The 4,819-nt window shown below is 36.8% G+C and overlaps 1 long non-coding RNA gene across 1 annotated transcript; it reads left to right on the top strand.

The window, feature by feature from the left end:
* The first annotated feature begins 1,722 nt into the window (after nt 1-1,722).
* On the top strand, nt 1,723-2,103 carry LOC119072902. The gene is made up of 3 exons (XR_005086951.1): nt 1,723-1,840; nt 1,907-1,997; nt 2,050-2,103. It is a non-coding gene; the product is annotated as an uncharacterized LOC119072902 (long non-coding RNA).
* Nucleotides 2,104-4,819: the final 2,716 nt, after the last annotated feature.

Genomic DNA, 4,819 nt, shown 5'->3' with positions numbered 1-4,819 from the left:
GTTTGTTAAAAAAAACCTTGTTGACCTTGAATTGACCTTCTAATTAGTGTTTTTTTGACTACTAATAATACTCAAAATAATCCCATCAAAACATTTTTTATAAAATCCATAGGAAGGCAAATCACTTTTATTGACGAAATGCCCCCTACTAAATTCAGAAATTCAAGTTTTGAATAATAACGTATTTGAATAATGAAGGCTCAAGAATTTTTTTTAATAAATGACTTGGTAAATGATTTTGTTACACTATAAACCTATTTTTTGACATTCGTAAATATCAATCTTTCTCTTCTGTTCGAAAGTTAGCACTTAAGGAGCACACGTTATTCCACGAATTTTGTCATAAATATAGCCGGCGAAAGAACTCAGCCTCGATGCTTGTGAGAAAAAGGCACTGATTAAGTAAATCCACGCCATCGATTCTTAACACATTTTCAAACAGTTTGCTCAAAAAAAATGAATAAACAGCTTTTCCTAAGAAAAATTTCTCACTTTTAGTTTTCATTCGCATACAAAATCATGAAATGAAAAAACTGAAGTCTGCAAACAAAGGATAACAAATTTGACGTACACATGTGTAGTACTAGTTGCGTTTTATCCGCTTTTGAGCGAGACAGTAATGACGTATTAGTAAAATTGACTATGTTGCTACCCTTAATTTTAATAAACTTCTGTCAGACTGTTGGGTGTCTAAATAATATGTGACAAAAGCCCATCTGCCGGAAACTTAACTTTTTCTTTCAAAATATTTATTCTTAGAATTATAGAATAGGAGAAGAAGACTTAAGTCTTACAATTTCCTAACAAATAATTTACAGAAAAAAAACTTCCTTCTTGAACATTTGGAAATTACATTACCACACAACAGTATTAAAATACGAGAACTTTTAAAGTTCAATTTCACAATACTGATCAACTGAACATTAATGTTCAGCAAGACAGTACAGTGGAGACGTACGATGTTATAAGATAGCTTTCCCATAATGTCTTCCAAACACAAGTACTGAGTTGGGACATGGGTAAGGTGGTGGACTGGAGTGTCGGAGGTCCCGAGTTCGAATCGCACGGACGGCAGTTTTTTTTTTTTTTTAATAAGTTGACGTAAATAAACGTACTAAATAGTTTAAAGATGAAAATTTATGAACTCTGAATAATATTTTCTGTACAACTTTTATTTTTCGATGAGACAACCAATGTTCGCCCAACTGTACATTGATACAGCTGTACTGTAAATATTACTGCTACGTTAACATAATGTACTTGTCCCGAATTTGTACAGTACATTCGTACAACGACTACAGTTGAGCTGGACAAAATTTTTATAGGTGTGGTAAAACCGTATGAACTGAGTTGATTCATGCTGAAATTTCACTGCCTCTGACTTTAGCGATTTTTTTGTGAATTCGTACTCTAATTATACCTAATTGAATTTTTTTTTTGTTCTTCTGTCAAGAAAAATTTGAGGTAGGTCTCATTCGCGTTGCTATAGGTCTGTTCAAAGGGCATGCGAATTTCAAATTTCATCCATTGAGACATAACTTCATCAATATTTGTACGAAAACCGATCTTGAAATAAACCTATGTGTACCTGGCTACATAGTTTAGACCCTGAAAAATATCCAACTCTCAGATTTACATTTCCCAATTGTTGACTCGAACTCTTTGGTACCTTGAATGAATTTTAAATATTTTTTCTGTTACATTGACTACAAATGAAGATTTTCGTACAACTTTCTTTGGTGACAACATTTTACGTTGCATTTTCCCTTCAGCAAAGTTGTACGATACAAAGTAACAAAGACATCGCTTTACCAGATCTAGCTGAAAGAAATGGACAGAGGTAGATAATTTCGGGATTATTTGTTCGCTTTATTCGATGTCCATTTGTTTTACACATAAAATTTAGACTGGAAAATTGTTGCAATATCTGCCGAGACACACCTCAGTGCCAGGGATATGCGTGGAATGACTACAGAGGTGGTGCCTGTTGGTTGAAGGTACTGGATCAATTTTTACTCTAGTCCACTTTGAAATAAAATTCTTGTTTAGGCTGGAACTGGTCCAATCGTTCAAAAGAACGGGGTTAGTGTCGGAACTTTAGGTGGAAATGGTGGTAGTGAAGCTGCTACGTTGAATGATATTTTAATGTGAAAAGAAATGCTGAGATATATAAGACATGTTCTAGATTGTTGGTGGTCAGGTTGACAGCCGCGTAATTGGGGTCAAAGAGGATGCTTTCCCGCCGACAAATGGCGTCAGTCAAGAAGTGAATCGTGTGATGGAGGCGATAAATACTTCTGTTGTGCCACTGGAGGACAAACGAATCCAACACCAGGCGGACAAGGTATGTTAGCGTTGCTAGAAAGGACATATTTACGACTGAGCAATTAACCGTTTCATTCTGTTCCTCAACTCAAAATGGTCTTTTTCAAGCGAGTAGCAAATTTATTCATAAGCAACGCACTTCAAGCATAAATGGTACTCTAAATAGGGTACTGGAACTTGACAGTGTGTCACACATCTGTAAAAACTGTAAAAAACCATTTCATACAAAATAGTACGCTATTTGACAGCTGTCGACTATGATCACTTTTGCTTGAAGTGCGTTGGTATTAGGCAAATACATTTCATTACAATCAACACAATCGAAATATTTTTTAAAAATTAGTTGCAATCTCTGCCCCCTGCTTCGTTCCGAAAATTTAAGGATTCACTTTGAACTGAATTATGATGATGGAATACAGCGTGCACGTTTTGATCATCTGGAGAAGGAACAAAAGAACTAAAAAATCGGAACGCCTGGGATCGCACATCATTTATACCAATCCAATTGCCTTAAAACCAACATTACAGAATCCATTAGCTGATATAAAAAATGATTCGTGAGATATTTGCAGCGACAGCAGTCGGATGTCGGTGGCATAATTTCTTAAAGGCTTGAAGTGGCTAATACTGTGAAGAATTGTCGATGTTTTCCTTGCCTAAAGTTTAGAATTAAATGAAATCTGTTTGTTGGGTCACCTAATCAATCATATCTGTACCGTGATCACGCAACCTTCACAGGCTTGCGATAGCAAAATCAATGGGAAAATGGTTACTGGCGTAAAGGATAGAATTTCTGGAAAAATTAGAACATTTTCCTGCCACTCCATTGAATATAAGGTCAACGAAAAGGCGAACAAGAATAGACCGGCTAAAGCCTGGTGAGGTCTTTTTTCTAATTTCTGTTTGGAACTACCAACTGCCAACTATTTGACCTACCAAAACTACCACATTTTCGAATTGCAATGTTAACTGTGAACTATCGGTCATCAGAGAACAGATAATTATTATTTGCCTGATGTTGATATGCTCATGGTGGCTTTGCAATTTTGAATGTCAATCCAGCTCGAAACTACCAACTACCAAAAATACCAACTACCGACTGAGAGCTACCAAAACTACCAAATTTGTGGAACAGACAGACAGACAGACAGACGGACAGACAGACAGACAAACATGCCATAATAGGGTATTTTTTCTAGAAGAAAAAAGACCTAAAAACACTTACGCATGGCGGTTGAAAAACATCGATCGTCACAATAGAAGTAGAGTATATTCGCTGCGTTAACAAGATCGATAATACACTCGACGAAAATAGCCATCAAAGACCAACCGAACGAAAAGTTTATGTCATTGGTCATCATCCACAATTTACCGTAAAGATCGCCCGCTAAATTTAACTGTTGCTGCACCTTACAGGAATGATGCTTCAATTTATTTAGTTCTTCGTGCAATACGTGCAACCGTTCATAGATCATATCGACATAAAATGCATTCTGCAGCAATCTCACACCAATACCATAATGAGCAATGGTCCATATGCAGCACACAAGTAACGGTGCTCGATTAAAAAATACCGAATGCAGCGTTCGAACGACCAATATACCAAGGAAAACACCCCAGACGAACCGAGTGTATCGATTCCTCATTCGACTGTAGCTGTCCAATTCGGTACAAAATTGCGTACTTATTATCACGTCGATGCGACACAGTTGCTTTATGATTTTCTGTTGACGGTCTCTCGTAGCTATGGCTTCGACAATGGATATGGCATGTGAAATTAATAGGATTCTCAATGTGACTTGACTGGACACGTCGTATAATTCGGAAATGAGTTGCTGATTGTAAAATACCATAACAATTGCCGTGACAATGCTAGCACATTGGTAGCTGAAATACATGATGCGTTTGCGTTTGGATGGATTGGTTATTAGAGGCGCTATGCCGAAAAATTGAAACACCACGACAATCGGAGATAAGTGGAACGTTTCTTGATCCTTATTTGCCATTGTCGTCAGCAAAGCAGAATGGAAATCAACTGAATTGCGTTGCACTTTTTCGTATTTCAATTACCTGGGAAACATTTTTTTAAAGGAGAAGATAAATTACCGTTTAGCAGGTAAGGAACGCTAATGATTCAATAGTAATTTGCAAGACTAGGTGGAAAAGATGAAAACTTTACGTATTTGTATGAACGTACTGTGACCCGAAGCGAAGTCCTAGCCATTAATCAAAACGCTTCTTTCCTCCCGAATTCTGCTTAAAACGTCACTTCAGCGAAGACATATCTGCACCCCGCGAACGATGAAAAGGATGGTTTTCAACCTTGACGCGTAATAAAACTATGAAAATGAAATGTGATAACAAATGGCCATTTGACTGGTTTATCTGTGTTGTCACGTAAATTTTCGATTAAACAATTTCTTGTACAATGCAAACGCTGAAACGTTTTTTTTTCGATTTTCCGGACCATCAAACGTTAATCTTTTGTGCACGG

The sequence above is a fragment of the Bradysia coprophila genome, assembly GCF_014529535.1.
Source record: "Bradysia coprophila strain Holo2 chromosome IV unlocalized genomic scaffold, BU_Bcop_v1 contig_84, whole genome shotgun sequence".
Taxonomy (NCBI): domain Eukaryota; kingdom Metazoa; phylum Arthropoda; class Insecta; order Diptera; family Sciaridae; genus Bradysia; species Bradysia coprophila.
The sequence above is the reverse complement of the archived record's forward strand: the minus strand, read 5'-3'. Positions and strand labels throughout refer to the sequence as shown.